Source organism: Ochotona curzoniae, unplaced genomic scaffold (genome assembly GCF_017591425.1).
Source record: "Ochotona curzoniae isolate NIBS_2020 unplaced genomic scaffold, NIBS_Ocur_1.0 scaffold_461, whole genome shotgun sequence".
Classification (NCBI taxonomy): domain Eukaryota; kingdom Metazoa; phylum Chordata; class Mammalia; order Lagomorpha; family Ochotonidae; genus Ochotona; species Ochotona curzoniae.
Window position 1 is genome coordinate 7,722,210 of NW_024467120.1, and position 20,443 is coordinate 7,742,652.

A 20,443-nucleotide genomic window follows, 5' to 3' on the forward strand; every position below is an offset into this window, starting at 1 on the left:
AACAAGCAGCAGCTCATAGCTCCTGGTCTGGCCTTAGCTGTGGCTGCCATCTTGGAGTGAAATCAGCAGATGGAAGATCTCTAACTTTCAAATAAAAATACATAAACCTTTTTAAAAAATATATAAATACAAATGTAACATAATAACCCAGTTTGGGTGGAGGGTTGGAAGGGGAGAGAATAGAGAGCCTAAGGTAATAAAAGCAGTCTACACCTTTTGCAGTGCTCTTCACAAAAAGCAAAATATTGAACTAGGTATCTACTCATGAAAGAAAATGTCATTTAAATCCCCATTCCATTCATCCAGAAAATGTGAAATCCTGACATTTATAGGAAACTGAGTGAAATTAACATGTTATGTTAACTCAAGCCAGACACATTCACTGTCACATGTGGGAATTTTAGAAAGTTATCTGAACTTAGCAATTGTAGGAGTGGTGGAGGGGGACTACGGAGGGTTATGTGGTAACGGGTTGATCAAAGAGACAGCACAGCACAGTGGAGGAGCCACCATTGCGATCACAGCACAGTCGGAGGCACTCACAGTGGCACTGCAAGCTCCGGAGGACAAGGACATGCCAGTTGCCCCATTCGGTCAGTTTACACTGCTTACCCATTTAGAAGTATTATACCATAGCCATAAAAATGTACCAGTATTGTGTATTAAAAAATCAATATTATTTATTTTTTAAAAATCCACGTATAGTTTCTCATGTTACATTTTGTCCATGAACTTCATGAAGACCTCTGACATCCAGAGTTAATTACGTGGTACCCAGGTTGTGGAGGAGTCCAGACCTTCATTTTACGTTGCCTTCCTCCAAGGATGGGATGGCGACTGATGAACTCAAGTAAGGACAATCAGGCTTTTGTCTCCCCCACTTCCCTTCTGCCTTCCCCCCTTTCAGACCATCCCTGCGTGCCTTGTGAGACAGCCCACATGAAACTGTAAAGAATTCTTTTGTAAAAGCTTTGCTTTGCTGCTGGGAACATGTCTGAACATCAGGTTGTCATTGTCACAGTTCATTTCAGTATCTATTGTAATATATCATGGAAAGAGAAGTGAGATGACAATAGAATCTTCAAGATATCTTGGCATCATAAAAAAATGTAAGAAAAGGGCCCTGCACAGTGGCCTAGGGCTAAAGTCCTCACCTTAAATGTGCCGGGATATGGGCACCGGTTCTACTCCCAGCTGCTCCTCTTCCCATCCAGCTCCCTGCTTGTGGCCTGGGAAAGCAGTCGAGGACGGCCCAAAGCCTTGGGACCCTGCACCCGGATGGGAGACCTGGAAGAGGTTCCTGGCTCCTGGCTCCCGGCTCCGGATCAACGCAGCACTGGCCATTGCGCTCACTTGGGGAGTGAATCAGACAGAAGATCTTCCTCTCTATCTCTCCTCTCTGTATATCTGACTTTGTAATAAAAATAAATCTTAAAAAAATGTAAGAAAAATCAGGGGTGGCAGGGAGGGAGAGGGATGGGAAAAGATTTTTTCGGGGGGAAGAGATTCTTAAGGATTACAACCAAGGGACTGTGTGAAGATGAGTGTTAATTTGACAGTAATAAGTTGTGTATACATGTATCAAAACACCTTGTATACTTTAAATACAGTAAAATTCGCATATGTAAGAAAGGCCAACTTGCTCAGTTACCCATAGGGAATTCACAGAAATAACCTAGCATATTTTTAATTTTTCAGGGAAACACAACTTCATCTGTCAGACATCAGGTAAACCATTAGCACCAATTATTTGTTTTCAGCATTAGCCTGCATAGATCTTTTATGACATCATATCTTTGCTAAGACTATATTTTGTGGACGGGGCAGTGTTATAGCACATTAGCTAAGATCTCAAACGGCCGTGAAGTCCCAGCTGCACCACTTCTGATCCCACTTCCTGTTAGTGCGACTTAGACAGCCTGAGTACCTGAACCCGTGGGGGACAAGGATGGAATCCCTGGCTCTTGCCTTTGGCCGAGAGCCGGGTCCAGATATGGGGGCCACGTGGGGAGCAAATTCTTTGATGGAAATCTCTCTCCACCACCTCTCCTAATCTCTCATTTCTTCCCTGTCTGTATTAATCTTCCAAATTCAAATGTATGTTTTTGAAAAGACTAGATTTTAAGGTGGCTATAATAAAAAGGCAAATATCAAATAAAAATGTATGTGAAACAGGAAACAAAGGTGATTACATTCTAAACTTGAGAAACTGCCCAGTGCCCAACAGAACAGCACCTGCCATTAATAATTGTAGAAATTTTCATTTGAAATAAAAATACATCAAGTTATACAGATTATTTTTCAAATAATTCTTCAAAAATTTAGGACATAAATACTTAAGTTGCTGCAGAGGAGTTAATAAACAGAATGGTTTTTCATTTCTTTTATCCTAGAGGTTCCATTTTTCAAATAAAAATGAGACCCTCTTCTCTGTTGTATAACCTAATTTGTAGAATTCATGCCAGACTTGAATTTACTCTGGGGTATTAATCAAATTTGAAAGTATCCCCCCCCCCCTTTTTCTTAAAGTTAGCTCATCAGTAACACATGCTTGGTAAATTTAAACTTGACTTGTCGTTGCTTTTTGTATTTATGATGTTGAAACTGTAAAGGAGGTAAGGATCTGAACCAGCTGGATTCAGGTCCCACTTGTCTGCAGTAGAAAGTTGCAGCAGATAATATAAGGTAAGAGCAGGAGATTTTTGACATCAAATCCTTGCTTCACATTCTGGCCAGGCCACTGTTTGTGTGTTTCCATTTGTTTTAAAGCTTCATCTATAAAATAGCGATCACATTCCATTGCAGGATCATTGAGCTTCAGTGAAGTAAATTCATGTCTATCAAGTACTATGTGCATCACACACATTTCCTCGGATTACTTTAGCCATTTACAGAAGAAACCCAATATTCTAAATGATATACACATTTTAAATTCTGAGTAGCACACATGATCACCCAAGACTATTTATGACATACCCAGATTTCTGCCTCACTCAATGTGCTCAGAGTCTGATCTACTGAACGTAGCCAAAAAAGACCTAAAACTAAAGGAATTGTGGTTGTATTTGAAGAGACGAACAGAAAGGATCAGAAAGGAGACTTTCATGGGCCAAGTTGAAAGGGGAAACCAGCCTGTCATGGGTGGGGAAAGAAATGCCAAGACCATTATTCTTCACTGGGTTTCTATCAAATATTTCCTTCCACTATTGTTTCCCACAGTTCTGTGACCAAAAACCTGATGTGTAGAAAATGAAGCAAACAGTTTCCTATGATTTCTAGAGGCCTTCCTATTTTCTGAACTTCACCTGAATACACTGATGAGTACCCAGGGGACAAAAGGGAAAGCGGGGACCATCTTGAGTCAAGGTAAAAGTTGTGTATATGCTCTCAAGATCTAAAATTTTAACTCCTTAGTTTATTTAACCTGCATTGAATATGCCTAATTCATCACCATAAACATGAGACTGTTATCTTCAAGGACAAAAGTTTTTAAAACTTCCATTTTTACCCTCAACATCTACGGAGAGGAATCCCAACAGACTTAAAGATTTCCAAGTAGATATAAACCACGCTGTTTACTTGTGACTTCTCATGCTTGGACACAATCTTCGTGAGTGGTAGCATGTCAGCCATGATATGTGAGACAAATCTTGGCCTGGTGCAGTAGCCTAGTGGCTAAATCCTCACCTTGCGTGTGCCAGGATCCTGTATGGGCACAGGTTTGCATCCCAGCTGCTCCACTTGTCTTCCAGCTCCCTGCTTTTGCCCTGGGAAAGCAGTTGAGGATGACCTAAAGATTAGGGACCCCTACACGCATGTGGGAGACCTGGAAGAAGCTCTTGGCTCCTGGCTTCGGATTGGCTCAGCTTTGGCCACTGCAACTACATGGGGAGTAAACCAGCAGATAGATGTTTCTCACTGTCTCTCCTCCCTGTAAATCTGACTTTACAAAAAAAAAAAAATCTTAAAAAAATCCAATTAGGAACCACAGCTTACTTTAAATGGAGTGTTACCTCCCTCATGTAATCACCGTGAAGTGGCCACAGGACACTGAATCCTGAAAGTCATTCCTGCTGCTATGTTGTGAATACCAAGAGTCAGCCCTTGGAGGAGGATACAGTTTTGAAAATCCTCCTTGTTTTGAAATAACCAGAAGTAATCTAAACATACCTGGCAACTGAGGCGTAAGATTGAACTAGATGAAATGATAGGAGTCCTTGGTCAAACTCTTTGTGGGACCTTGCTTGCCAATCTTAAGGAAACGACTTGGAACAAAACTTAATTTCCCAAAAAGCAGACTCCCCTCTGGACTGGCATGGGAGTATGCTGTTGGGAGTCGATACACACCCAATAAAGAAAAGTAGACACTTCAGATTACATGGCTGAAATCTACCAAAAATTTAATTAACACCAAGTCCTCAAACTATTTTTTGTAAGTTGAGGAGAGAACATTGACTAACCTGTTCTTTGAAGGCAGCATCACTAATAACAGAGCCAAAGACATCACAAGAAAGGAAAATGAAGACCAATAATCCTTAATACATAAATGCAAAATCAACATGTTTGAAAATGAAACTCCGACACATTAATATAATTGTTTATAGTGATCAACTGGAATTTATCCTAGGAACATAAGGGATATTCAGAATAAAATGATCAATCCATGTATATATTGTATCAGTGAAACCAAGAAAAAAAACCACATGGCCAGCTCAACTGACACAGAAGAGGCATTTGATAAAATTCAGCATTCATTCCTCATGAAAAATAGAAGGGTAGGATTAGGAGAAAAATTCTTGAACATGAAAAGAATATTTGTGAAAACACTGATATCGTTGGATGGGGAGACATTCAATTCTCTCTCCAAGATCAAGAACAATGCAAGAATCTGTTTACATCATTGTTCAACACACACTGTGAGTTCTAGTGAACACTAGTCCACCGTAAGACAAAGGAACATCTGAATTGGAAAGGGAAAAGTAAAACTATTTAGTTGCAGGTGACATGGCAGGTAACATGGATTTAGGGAATCTGAATAAACCCAAGAAAACTACTTGAGCTAATACATCACTTGAGTGACGTTATTAATTATAAGACCAATAAAGAAAAATCAGTTGTGTTTTCATGGATCTGCAATGAATAGTCCAAAAAGAAATTTAAAATTGCATTTGAACGAAATATTTAAAAATGAACTTAAGAAGGTAAAAGATGTTTATCCTGAAAACTAATAAACCTTGCTGAAAGAAACGTAAGAACACTAAAAACAGAAAAGCATCCCACATTCATGGGCAGGATTACTTAGCATCGTTAATATGTCAACAACAAAAGCAAGCTATAGACTCAATGAAATCTAACAAAATTCGGGCCCGGCGTGGTGGCGCAGTGGTTAAGGTCCTCACCTTGCACACCCGGGATCCCATATGGGCGCCAGTTCTAATCCCGGCAGCCCCGCTTCCCTTCCAGCTCCCTGCCTGTGGCCTGGGAAAGCAGTCGAGGACGGCCCAAAGCTTTGGGAACCTGCACCCACGTGGGAGACCCTGAAGAGGCTCCTGGCTTCGGATCGGCATAGTATCGGCCCGTTGCGCTCACTTGGGGAGTGAATCATTGGACGGAAGATCTTCCTCTCTGTCTCTCCTCTCTGTATATCTGCCTTTCCAATAAAAATAAAATAAATCTTTAAAAAAAAAAGAAATCTAACAAAATTCCAATAACATTTTCATGGAAAAAGTAATACTTAAAATTCAAATGGAATCACAGGAGACACGAAATAGCCAAACCTGTGTTGAAAAATAAAGATCAAAGACCCACATGTCCCAACTCCAGAACCTAAAACTACATTGATTAAAAGAATATAGCCCTGGCTTAAGGTTAGGCTTACAGACCATGGCACAGAATGGGACAAACAACCCAGAAATGAATCCTCACATATCAAGTGATTCTTGATGATGTCACGACTACTCAATAAAGATGGTACGTTTACAACAAAGAATAAAGTTTCACCTTTACCTTACATCATATGAAAAACTAACCCAGAATAAATCAAAGTCCTTCATTTAACAGCTAAGCTTATTAAGCTCATAGAGAAAATATGGAAAATCTTCATGACACTGAGCTTGGCAATAATCTCAGATACCAAAAAATACAGACAAAAGGGAAATTTGATAAATTGGACTTACGTATCAGAAGATACCAGCAAGAACACAAACAGTCAGTACATGCAGGAGAGAATACTTGTAAGTCCCATGACAAGACATACACGTCTATTATATATATAAAAAATCCTACAACTAAGCAACAACGGAAATGCTAAAAGCAAATAAAGGCTTGGATACCCATTTCTTGAAAGCTTACTAACAAATGCCACTAAGCACAGGCAAAGGCATTCAACACTGTCTTCAGGGAAATCACAGTGAAGTATTATCCTAACACCCATTAGTTTGTTAGCTATCCAAAGAGTACAATTAAAAACAGAATAATGGATGAGAATTGGAGAAATTAGAATCATTATAATTGAACATGTAAAATTGGTACAGCTTCTATAGAGAATGGCTCGGTAGTTCCTCAAAAATCTTTATATTTGGAAGACAATGAGTGACGGATCTTCATTTGCTGGATCACTGCCCTACGTACTGACCACAGGCACAGCTGGGATAGAAGTCCAGAGCTCTAACTGGGGTCTCCCAATATGGGTGGCAGGACTAAAGGACTAAGTCATTGTCTATTTCCTCACGGTATGTGCATCAGCACGAACCTGCAAGGGAAGTAGAGTAGCTTGGACTTAAACTGGTGCTTGGATATTGGAGGCAGGACACAATACCTACCCTGCTCGAAATTTAGAAACTGTAATACAAAAACTGTCCAAAACTAAATACTCATGGCTAAAGTCCTCATCTTGCATGCACTGGGATCCCATACAGGTGCCGGTTCATGTCCCAGCTGCCCCACTTCCCATCCAGCTCCCTGTTTGTGGCCTGGAAAAGCAGTAGAGGATGGCCCAAAGCCTTTGGAAGATCTGGAATAAACTCCTGGCTCCTGGCTTCAGATCGGCTTAACTCTGGCCATTGCGGCCACCTGGGGAATCAAAGGACGGAAGCTCTTCCTCTCTCCATCTATAAATCTGACTTTCCAATAAAAATACATAAAGTCTAAAAAAAGCTATCATACAGCCTAGCAGTTCTAAATATGAATATATATCCAAATACATAATCCAAAATAAATCCATAATCCAAAATAATTGAAGGCAGGATTCAAACAGATGTGTATACAGCGAGATTCATGCAGCATTCCCAGGAGCTGAAAGATGGAAATTCCCCCAGTGTCCATTGCAAGGTGAATACATAGAAGAATGTACAAGCAACTGAATTTTTTTCAGCCTTAAAATTACGAGGGAAATTGTTAGGTACCACAATGTGGATAAGCCTTGAAAATGGGCTTTGTAATGTAAGTCAGAAAGACAAACTTGCATGATACATCGAGAATAGACAAATTATACAGACAAAGCAACTCAGAGGCTGCCAGGGGTGAGCAGAGAGGGAGGGGAGTTCCTCTCGGGCACTAATTTTTTCAGAATGTATGAGGTAAAAATAACATACGCGTGTACTTCAAAAAGTCGTGGAGAAAGGAATTAAAAGCATGTTACGACACCAAGGGTCTTTGAAATCCGTGATACAAGAAGTCTTCAAGAAGCTCACAGAAGATGTATCTGATAAGAAAACTATGCAAGGATTTCAAAACTGTTTTTGCATCAAGAACATTTTCGTTCCATTTTCCATGAACTTTTTGGAAGGATCTTCATATAAGGGAAGCGATGGGACATTAGGCTGAGACATCATCCTAGGCCACATGGTAAGGATTATTACTGCTTTGCTCAGGACCAGCCACTGCAGGCTGCTGAACTTGTGGGCTGTGAGGAGGTTCTAGTAACAACGTGCCAAGGGGCTGGTTCTCCAGCTGATGGTCCAGATCACTGGCCACCTCGTTCTGTGCTGACCCTTCTGGAAGCAGACAACATGGCAGCCACTTTCCTAAGCAAGATGTAGGCAGAGATTTAATCCCTCCTTGGCAATGTGTTTGTTGCCCACAAGACCCGTTAGCAAGCTCCAGCTTCTGCAGGTGGTGGCGGCTCTTGGTTTCCTCATTGCCAATGCCAACACTGGTGTTGTGTGTGTGTGTGTGTGTGTGTAGTTGTGATCCCATCCTTATTTTAATTAAGAAAGTGTATCAGCAAGAGCAAGTCCTGTTTTTGTAGCTAGCCTCGTTGATCCTTAATCCTGGCTTTGACACTTCCACCATGAATAACTTCTGGGGACCCAGCAACCCCCCAGCACCTGCTCTTTGTTTGTTCACTGAGATGTAAACAATGAACTCCAGTTTTTTTTGTTTTTTTGGTTTTGCTCTTCTGTTTCTCAAATTCTGTTACTACACCTGTTCAGTTAAGCATTCATATTCTTTATTCTTCATAAATGGATGGACACGAACACCTCACTAAAAGCCTCTTGAGTATTAGATTATAATCTTAGAGGCCAGATGTTACTGATTTTTTATTCCTGTTTTTTTTCCCACTTTTGTTAAGTTGGCAAAAATCACACAGCTAATTTGCTATTATTTGAGCTACAAAGAAAGGACTTCTCCTAACAGACATCAATGCCTCACCCATTATGCCTAAACCCAAGCTTGATAGGAAAACTAAATTTCTGATCCTGATCAGAGATCCTCATAAACATGTTAGGAAAAACCCTTGGTCTTAACTCCATGTTTTAGGGCCAAATAAGTAAACCTGGTACCAAGCTTTGTCTGTTCCTAGGAATCAAAGACAAAGGGTCAAGATCAGCTCTCTTCTGTTCCCACATCTGATAGTAAAATCAGGAGCCAAACAATATACACAGCCAAAAATTGAACTTTGAGAAGTAAATAATCATTTTTCCCCCAAAAAATATTTCATATGTTTATTACTGACCCGATAGAGTAGTGCAGCTCATTCAAGCTAAGAAGAAAATCACGGTCCCAAAAATACGTGTCTGACTGTCCAAGGAGCTTGTTGAGATGGTGACCTTGACATAGCACAGTTACATGCCTTATCTCATGAGCATTTCCTTACCAACCTGGCCTGCTTCTTCTCCAGTGTCTCCTTTGGCATGTGGGCCTGGTTTTATTAAGATCTTTCACATGGGGCCCAGCGCGGTGGCACAAGTGGTTAAGTCCTCCCCTTGCACGCCCGGGATCCCATATAGGCGCCGGTTCTAATCCCGGCAGCCCCGCTTCCCTTCCAGCTCCCTGCCTGTGGCCCGGGAAAGCAGTCGAGGACGTCCCAAGGCTTTGGGACCCTGCACCCGCGTGGGAGACCCGGAAGAGGCTCCTGGTTTCCGACGTTGCGCTCACTTGGGGAGTGAATCATTGGATGGAAGATCTTCCTCTCTGTCTCTCCTCTCTGTATATCTGCCTTTCCAATAAAAAAAATAATAAAAATAAATCTTTTAAAAAAAAGATCTTTAATATGAATTCATTAGGGAATGGGACGATTTTGCTTTTGATGGTTGCCCAGGAATCTCCTGATCAGAAAGTCTAGTGACAAGCTATAGTGAAGGAAGAAGCCAGGCCCACTCACCAGGACAGGGAAAAGGAGCATTGTTCAGTTTACCTTCAAATGATTTAGGTGAAGAAACATCCACAATGGTTTGGGGTTTGTGCCTTTCAACAGAATGATCTAGAAGTCCCCCAAAGTGTGCTATAACTGCTGCCCTTGACTGCTTGCATCTTTCCCTGATTTTACATCTTTTCATCTGATTCTCCAGTAGTTTTTTCCTACCTGTCTGATCTCTAACCCCTCTATTCAAGGCGAGAGTCTCAAGCCTTCAATTAGGGTCCTCTTTTTTTTTTTTTTTCCTTTTTAACCTGACATCCTCCAAGATTGCACAAGCTGAAAGATTGCAAGTTCCAAGGCAAGCTTAAGAAAAAAGTTGGATAACCAGTCCCAAAAATTTAATCTTATCAAACCAGACTGCCTTGGGCCAAAAGTAGGATAAAAAGCTACAAAGAAAAAAAAAAATCCAGCAGCTAAAAATGTTGTGGTTCAGGTTCAAGAATAGTTTTAATGCTTCAGACATATAAATCAAAAGGAGAGTGAGGGGGAAGAAAACCCAGGCAATTTAACACCAGCTTTCCCTCACGCTGTGTGGCAGAATCAAGCTGACACACCGAGGTGCTACAGTAACTCCAATTAATATTAAAAGCAAAGCCTGTGGCACCCGATGCTGAAGTCACAAATTGAAGGTGCTGGAAAGTAACCCTGGCTTGCCTTCTGGGAACCAACCCTAGCAACCTGTTTCAGACACATAGGGAATTCAACCATTTTTGCAGTAGCATCCGACATTCGAGGCGAGATTTGAGAGTCACAATAAGGCGCTATTTCTCAGTGCCTGATGAAATGCAATTTGTGTGTTTGTTGCATAGGGGACCTGGAATTGCAAAAGCATGGGATGCCAGTCCTGCAACTCAACCTAGAAAACGAGCAAGGGGATCCAGGAGATCGCATACATAGACCCCACTTTTTGTACAGATGGAAGAATTAAGAGACTCACCCAAGGCAATACCTCTGATTTGGGAGGCATTTCTGAGCAAGTCTCCCAAGTATTTGGTGTCAGGCTGTTCGGGGATTAAATTCTGGACTTTGCTGTGCAACAGTTTTCAGCATACTCACTATCTAATGCGATTAACCTGTGCCAGAGGGGAGGCTCTGAGCAAACAGCTTGCAGAATAAATGGAATGAGAGCTCGGTATGTCCAGACTAACAGCAGATTGCAGTTTTGGAAGGCTCACTAGGAGATGGAGCTGGGCATGACATGGGCTCCGAGACTGACCGGATACCTTTTCTTCACAATATGTGCTACCTCAGCACCGAGGTTTAGGTTATTGCACATCCAGACACGTATTATGCAAATGAGCCACTGGTCCTTTCAGTTTGAAACAAAGGCCACCTAACCTTAGTGCCTATTGCGTGTCACCATTTTGTTTGTGTATTCCAGAGCCCATGTTTTAAAAGATCAAATGATTCATCTATCTATCCAAAAGGTAATGCTAGAGAGACACAGAATGAATCTTCCATTTGTTTGCACACTACCCCAATGGCCACAGCATCCGGGACTGGGCCAGGCCAAAGCCAGAAACCCTACTGAGGTCTCCCATGAGTGGCAGGGGTTGCCTTCCTGGCAGGTTAGTAGCCAACTGGGTCAGAAGCAAAGTAGCCTGGACTCAAGACCAGCACTCTGACGCAGGGATCTGTTGCAAGTAGCACCTTAACCCACTGCACTGACACCTCTCCTACACCCAACCCATTGTAATGACCCCAAGAGACCTGTCATTATCTGTGTAACATCTCAAAAAATTGGATTTTTAAAAATATTTGGATTTGATGATGGAAAAAGAGAAGCAGGGTTAAAAAGAAAAACACCCTCTCGGTATTAAGGGTGAAGGTGGAACAAGAGTGGTAGCGAAGACCCTCCACAGAGACACCAATTTGAACAGAATCTGAATAGCTGCTCACACACCAACCTTTCTTAAGGAGAGCTAGGGAAGCCAGGCAAGGGATCACAGTACCCTCAATTCAGTGTTGTAAGATGCACTTAAGAAGGCAGGAACGAGTAAATGCCCACATCACTTCCATCCCACCTCCAAGCAGCACACATGGAATGAGAAGCCTGCTCATTAGGGAAGCCAGGGAGAATGAAGTGTAGGTCCTAGCACCTGACACTGAAACAAGCAGAGCTGCACGGTGTCCAACCCCCTAGACCAGTGTCTATGGAAGTATGTTGGTCAGGGGACTGGGGTTTCTCAACCTTGGGTATGCAGTTGGCAGTAGGACACCAGATTGAGTGTGGCAGTACAGACACACACACACTGGCTTTATACAGAAAGCAACCAGGCAAGTAGCATTTGGGCATCTGTCTCTTGATATCAACCCATAATCAGAAGGGGCTTAGGTAGGAAGGGTGAACAGGAGGCCTCCAGTCATCCACACTCACACCACACACCCGAGGCACCTGCTGCTGGAGAATCCCAAGGCCAACATAGGTGCCCCAGAGTTACTAGGCCATGGAACAGCTTCCTGAGACAGGGCTCAGCCCACTCTGCATACCCGCTTCCCCCAGGCTCCTCCTACTTGAGCCATCTTGAGGCACTCACCCATCTGTGGGCCTGTGAACCCGCTGCTCTTAGCTGCCCCACAGACCCAGCCAATGAGCCCCACCTACCCTTGATGGCCCAAAAGAGAATGTGAATGGTACTTCCTTAGTGTTTTAGCCAGTGAGGAGCCCCAGAAAACTGTGGGTACCATACCCATCATCTTGCTGCCCCAGGAGCAGACAAGTGACCCTATTCACTCACGCTCAGCTCAGAAAGCAACCAGGCAATAACTCCAAGGCTCTTGGTGTACAGAGGCCCACAGAAGCAGATGAAAATCCTTACCCACCCACGACTCGTGGCCCCAAGAGGCAGCTGAGCAGCCCACGGTGAGCAGCTGTAGCCACTAAGGCCATAAGCAGAGGACTGGTCTCATTCATCCATCCTTAGTCCTGGGAAGCAACTGGACAGGCCCTTTAGGAGCAGGTCAGCCCCCAGAGGTCCCATGAAGTTAGACACCTGTATGGCTCCCCATTGGGCACGGTGTTGCAGCTCAGCCCCCTTTTCCTCCCTCCCCATCATCCCAACTTATAACCAGACACACTGTGCATTAACTGATGGGAGCAGGTGTCCAGCTGCTACATCACGCACACAGCTGCCGATGAACCTGCCAGGCCAAGGCAGTTGCATGTAAACTAGCAGAGCAGCCTACATGCCCACAGTCACCCTGTGGAAGCAAGGCTAATGTGGTGTTCCAACCAACATCCAGCAGAACATATTTTACCATGAAAACCACTATAAACAGAAGCAACTCACCCACCATTTATACCAGTCAATGTAGGAACACACACATACACACACACACACGAAGAAACCGCTAACACAAAGCAACAGTTTCCTAGTTGTAGACAACAATAAAGAAAAAAAAACCACAATTATCTAGTAAAGAATTCAAAAGAGGCCCAGTACTATAGCCTAGGGGCTAAATCCTTGCCTTGCATCTGTTGGGATCCCATGTGGGTACCAATTCGTGTCCTGATTGTTCCACTTCCCATCCAGCTCTCTGCTTGTGGCCTGGGAAAGCAGTCAAGGATGGCCTGGGGCCTTAGGACCCTGCGACAACATGGGAGACCCAGAGGAAGCTCCTGGCTCCTGGCTCTGGATTGACCATTGCAGCTCTGGCCATTGCAGTTATTTGGGAGTGGGGGGTGAACCAGCAGACAGATCTTTGTGCATCTCCTCTGTAAATCTGCCTTTCCAATAAAAACAAAACTTAATTTTTTTTCAAAAGATTGCTAGAGACACAGGAGGTGGAGGCAGAGACTGAGCCTGAAAGGGTCAGCCCAGCAAGCCCTTCTATGCCCCATTAGCCAGGAGGCAGTAACTCTTTGCTGGTCTACCTGAGTGGGTAGACTCAGTCTTGACCTGGAAGTTGGGGGCTGAAGATCAGGTGTGAGCTAGCCTTTGCTCAGCATCCACTGAGGGCTGGCCCGTGGGAAGGTCCCTTCAACAGCCATGATGACTGAAAATTTTACATCCAATCAAACTCAAGGAAGTCGTGCAGGGGGTGGAGAGGACAGCACTGTGGTTCAACTGGCCAACTCTGTCTGCAAATGCTGGCATCCCATATGGATGCCGGTTCTAATCACAGCTGCTCCATTTCCCATCACTTCCCTGCTTATGGCCTGGGAAAGCAGTAGAGGATGGCTCAAAGCCTTGGGACTGCACCTGTGTAGGAGACCTGGAGGAAGTTCCTGGCTTAGCATCAGTTCCATCTCTGGCTGAGGCAGCCATTTGGGGAGTACATCAACAGATGGGAGATCCTTCTGCCTTTCCTTTGAGGACAGGGAATGGGGCTCATTGTAGGGGGTCTTGGTGGCTTTGTAAAAGTCTCTTTAAAAGATTTGAGGGCCCGGCAAGGATAGCGCAGTGGTTAAGGTCCTTGCCATGCACACCCAGGATCCCATATGGGCGCCTTCTAATCCCAGCAGCCCCTCTTCCCATCCAGCTCCCTGCTTGTGGCTGGGAGGCCAGCCCAAAGCCTTGGGACCCTGCACCCACATGGGAGACCTGGAACAGCTCCTGGCTCCTGGCTTTGGATTGGCTCAGCTCGTCATGTGGCCACTTGGGGAGTGAACCATCAGACGGAAAATCTTCCTCTCTGTCTCTTCTCTGTATGCTTTTCCAAGAAAAAAAAAAAAGTAAGTCTTAAAAGATTTGAAAGGCACACTCAGACCTTTCATCGGCTAACTCATTCCCAATGGAGCATTAGTATGGAACTGGATAGGAAGTGGAGCAGCCAGGACATAACCTAGTGGGACAAAAACATGGGATGCCAGTGTTACATGTAGCAGTTTAATCCACTGTATCACAAGGTGGTTCCCCAGGGGATACTAGCAGAATCTCTTCAACAGGGCTGGCAGTACTGACATTGTGGTATAGTGGTTAAGCTATGACACTACCATGCCATGTGGGCACCATTTTAAGTCCCTGCTGCTCCATTTCTGATCCACCTCCCTGATAATGTGCCTGGGAAAACAGCAGAGGATGGCCCAAGTCCTTGGGTCCTTGCATCCTTGTGGGAGACTCTGCAGAAGATCCTGGATCCTGGCTTCATCTGGCCCAGTCTTGTTCACTGAGGTCATTTAAGGAGTGAACCAGTGGATGGAAGATCTAGCCTCTCTCTAACTCAGCTTTAAAAACAAAACGAAGGAGTGGAAATTTTGTGGAAGCAATCAACAATTAGTTATGTATATCTAGGGCTAGTATTTAAATATTACACAGCAGGAGCTGAAGGAAAGTGTTCTATACCTTATGCTTTTTATGTTAAATAAAGTAAGAACTGCAGTGAGCATCCCTTCCTGCTCCCACTCTGCCTTTTTAAGCAGTAAATGTGTGCGGGGAATGTTTGCTGTCTCTAACTTTCAGCCTTTAAGACCGGAAAGGAAAAAGGATAATTTTACAAAAAGTTACTTGGATGCATCGGAATATACATAGGTAGTTCAATGACATTATAAAGACTATTCAGTTCTTGATTTCAGTGAGGAACTCAAAGAGACAAATGGTTAGAAGGGCCAGTCAGAAATCTTAGAGCTAAAGAACTTGATAAATGAAATTTAAAATACAGCAGAGAGGCCCAAAAGAAGGATCGAGTGGGTCAAGGAAAGAACTAACAAGCTTAAAATATAGGTCTTTCGAAATCCAAAAAGGAAAATTAAGTTTAAAGAAAGGAGCAAAGACTGAACCTTCAAATGAGCAAATCTTTACATTATGGGCACTCTAGGGGGAAAAGGCAAAAGGCATAGAAATCCTATTTGATGAAATCATTGTTGTAAACTTTCCAAATCTTGGGAAAGGTACAAATATCCAGGTCCAGAAGTTCAGATGACCCCTGATGGAGTCAGTGAAGAGAGATGCTCTGAGGTATAGGAAACCCAGCCAACAGCGGCAGCAAACTGGAGTCAAAGAATTCTAAAGCCTGCAAGAGAAAAGCATCCAGTCCCTTTTAAGGCAGTCTTGTTGAAACTGTACAGGCCAGGAGAGAATGGGATGAAATATGCAAAGTCCTGAAAAGGACAAATTACCAGCCAAGAATATTACATCCAGTGGAATCGCCAATCAGAAATTAAGAAAGACTTTCCATAGCAAGCAAAAGCTGTAGGGGACACAGCCCAATAGCCTAGTGGCTAAAGTTCTCACCTTACATGCGCTGGGATCCCATATGGGCACGGGTTATCCCAGGTGTCTATATCCTGGTTGCTCCACTTTCCTTCCAGCTCCCTGCTTGTGGCCTCAAAGAGCAGTAGAGGGTGGCCCAAAGCTTCGGGATCCTGGACCCACACGGAAGCCCTGGAAGCAACTCCTGGCTTCAGATTGGCTCAGCCCCAGCTGTTGTGACCACTGGTGGACTGAACAAAAGATGGATCTTTCTGTATGTCCCTTCTCTGTAAATCTGCCTTTCCTATAAAAATAAGTAAATCTTAAAAAAAAACCTCCCCACCAAATCAGTCTTACAAAATACTTAAGGGAGTTCTTGGACTTGAAGTAAAATAACCATCACCCTGAAAATCCTAACATCAACCATGGAGCAGACACACAAAGATGTAATGATTCATGCTTTATTTACCTTTTCAGTGGATTTTATTTGCTATCTAGGAGTATTTTCATCAGTATGAATTAGGACTATAAGAATTCTTGTGTTTGTTAAGTGCTCTTAAATTTATTATTTATTGAGAGGCAACGTGACACAGAGGGAGAGAAAGATCTTCCGTTTTCCAGTTGATTCCCTAACTGGCTGGAACAGTAAAGGCTGGGCCAGGTCAAAACCTGGAACTCCCACATGGGAGTCAGGGGCCCCAGGACCTGGACCATCAGCATCTGTTGCCTTTTCAGGCACAGGCGCAGGTGCAGTATCAGAAGCAGAGCAACCAGGAGAAGGGGATGCTGGGGTCACAGGTAGTGGTTTATGGCTTAACCCATAGTGTTACTACACTGAGCCCTCTCAGGAGATTTTGCCTTTTGAAAAGATTATTTTAAAGGTAAAGTTAGAGACAGGAGACACACAGAATCTCCCCTCCAGTAGTTCATTCCAAAATGGCCTCAACAGCCAGGGCTAAACCAGGTAGAAACCAGAAGCTAGAAGATTCTTTCCAGGTCTACCACACGGGGGTAGGACCCCGGAGACTTGCGCCTTCTGCTGCTTTCCCAGGCACCTTACCAGCGAGCCAGAATGGAACTAGGACAGCTGGGTGGGACATGTACCACTGCCCATCTGGGATGCTGGTATCAGGGGGACTTAACCACAGTGTGCCACAATGCCAGCCTCTCTCATTAGATTGATAGCACAGTTAAGCTTGTCTCTTAAAATGAGGAAGATCCTATTTTCTGAAGAACATTATTATGCTATGATTTCTTTCATATCCAAAATTCACCAATGAAATTATTTAAGCCTTCAGTTATCTTTGGGGAAACAGGTTTGAAACAATTTTAGTGCATTCTTCATGCTTTAATGAATTTAATACAAATATATATGGGGAGATTCAAAATTTCTAAGTCAGCTTTCTGAATTTATTTCCAAAAAAATTTTTATAATATAGCTCTTTAAAAAAGAGGCCCAGCACAGTGGCCTAGTGGCTAAAGTCCTCACCTTGAACATGCCAGGATCCCATATGGGCACCAGTTCTAATCCTGGCAGCCCCATTTCCCATCCAGCTTCCTGCTTGTGGCCTGGAAAAGCAATCGAAGATGGCCCAAAGCCTGGGGACCCTGCACTTGCATGGAAGACCTGGAAGAAGTTCCTGCCTCCAGATCAGCACAGTACTGGCCATTGTAGTCACTTGGGGAGTGAATTAGAGGGAAGATTTTCCTTTCTGTCTCTCCTCCTCTCTATATATCTGACTTTGCAATAAAAATGAATAAATCTTAAAAATATAGCGATTATGATAGGGCAGTTCTGCCAGTGGCATGCAGAAGTGAGTCCAAGGACACATCAGCATTGGGGTGTGCACTGCATCACTAGTCCAAAAGTCAAAATATGGAATCAACCCCAATGTCCATCAGTAGATGAATGGGTGAAGCAAGCAAACATGGAATATGTTTAAACACATATGGAATATTCTTAAACACAATGAACAAGAGCCAAAAGACAGAGTCACAGTGATACTGGAATATTACTAAAGACTCCCCTGCAAAAGAGCAAAAGCCTTTACCAACCTCAGAGTTAACTGAGGAAGACATCAAGGAAATTGGGGATACAGAATCCAGAAAACTCACTATAAAGCTTCTTAACAATGAGAAGCACATACAGGAATTCAAGGAATTTGAGGAATAGGTCACAGAGGAAATAGCAACACTGAAACAAAATCAAGCCAAATTATTGAAAATGAAGGATGTGATAGAGAAAATTAAAAATTCAGTGGCTAGTCACAATAATAGACTGAAGGAGGCAGAAGAAATTCTCAGAAGTGGAAGATATTTCCTGTCACAATGGGGAATCAAAAAGCTGGAAGTAGAGCTGCGTCAAGCTTAAAAAAAAAAAAAAGAAGAATTAACATTATTAAAAGGTCCAACATAAAGTTACAGGAGTTCCATAGGGTGCATAAAGAGAAGCTGTGTTTACAAATGCATTTAATGAAATAAAGGGAAATTTCCCTAATCTAGATAAAGAATTGGGAAACAACATCCAGGAGTGGCACAGAACTCCCAACAGGGTTGACAAAAAGCGATCTTGAACCACGACACATGATATTCAAGCTCTGTTCAATCAAACATAAGGAAAAGATCCTTCAATGTGCACATGAAAAAATCAACTGTCATATAGAGGAATGGCAATCAGACTCATAGCTGACCTTTCACAGGAAACTACAGGCCTGAAGAGAATGGAGTGACATATTCCAGATTCCAAAAGGAAAAAATTGCCAGTCCAGGATAATGTACCCAACCAAGCTTTCCTTTGTCCTTTGAAAATGAAATAAAAATTCTTGCCTCTTACAGACCTGCCCTACAAATAATACTTCAAGATGTTGTCTTGACAGAAAAGAAATAACACCCACCAAACCCAAAGGCAAATGTGAAGAACATCCCAGTAGAGTAACAGACTATCAAAGAATAGCCGACTGCTAAAATGACAAGACCAAATTACCACCTATTCATATTAACCCCGAATGTAAGCAGCTTAAACTCAAACAGAATAGTAGACTGGATTAAAACCATAAAACCCATTATCTGCTGCCTAGAGGGGATACATCTCACCAACAAAGTTCAGCAGAAACCATCTCATTGGTTGAGGTTTTTGTTTTTAATTTCATTTCTTCAAAACTCTTGTTAAATTTCTGACTCACAGACCATACACAGTAGCATCATTTTTTTCAAGTCGGTTCTTGATTTTTTTCGGTGATAACATTAGTCATTTAGCAGCATGTTATTGAACTTCATGGCATTGTAAATTTCTTCTTTTTCCTGTTTTTTGGTTTTTCATTTAAGGGGATGTGTAGTAACTATGTAATACAGTGTCTCACATCCAGATGTCAGGATAGAATGCAGTATGCATCTCTACTTCCATATCAAACATGGACTCCCAATTAAACGGTTTACTATACCTTGAAAATAGGATGTTGGACTCTGCCATTGTCCATGCCTGCAAGGATGGACTCATGACTGCTAAGGAAGAATTATTCTATTGTAATAATGTAGAGGAAATAAGTGGGGGGAGAAGGGGAGGATTTAGGGAGGGAGTAAGAGAAACCCCAGGGCTTATGGAACTGTGTCATAAAATAATTCCAAGACAAACTATTGAAATCCCATCCTTTGCAACAAGTGGAGACCTAGAAGATGCTAGATGAAATAAACAATGTAGAAGAACATCTCATGATCGTCCTTATGTGTGGAATTTTCAAGTTGATTCCTTAGTAATTGACAGTAGACTAGCAGTTATAAGAGGTGGTAGAGTGATTAGTCAGTGGGTACAATGTTACACTGGGTGAATGAGTTCAGGTGTTCTATTGCGCAATGGGCGACTACAGCGAATCAATGTGTTTATTTCAAAATTGCTAGGAAAGGATTTTAAATGTTCTCATGACAAAGAAATGATAAATGTTTATGGAGACGGGATATGCTAATTGCTCTAACGACAATGTGTGTATCAGAACCTCACGTACAATAAAATCCTATAGACCCTTTAAGTACATATTTACAATTTTGTATCCATCAAAAATTTTAAAAAATTGGGCCCGGCACGGTGGCGCAAGTGGTTGAAGGTCCTCGCCTTGCACGCCCGGGATCCCATATGGGCGCCGGTTCTAATCCCGGCAGCCCCGCTTCCCTTCCAGCTCCCTGCCTGTGGCCTGGGAAAGCAGTCGAGGACGGCCCAAAGCTTTGGGAACCTGCACCCGCGTGGGAGACCCGGAAGAGGCTCCTGGCATAGTATCGACCCGTTGCGCTCACTTGGGGAGTGAATCATCGGATGGAAGATCTTCCTCTCTGTCTCTCCTCTCTGTATATCCGCCTTTCCAATAACAAAATAATAAAAAAAAAAAAAATTTTTTAAAAATTAAGCCTCTTCTTTGCATCTTAAATAACTGGAGAAAGATTTTATTCATTGAAAGAAGCAAAACAGACCTTGGAGCTGGATGGATTGGGAGGAGCATCAAGTTGTAGTGACACTGGAAGACATCAGCATCAGGCTTTCAGATTTGTTTTTATTTGAAAGGCTGATTTGCAGAAGGGAGGGACTGAGAAAGATCTTCCATCTGCTGGTTCACTTCCCAACCAGCCACAGCAACAGTTGTTGAGCCAGTTTGAAGCCAGGAGCCAGTGGTTTGTTCCAGGTCAG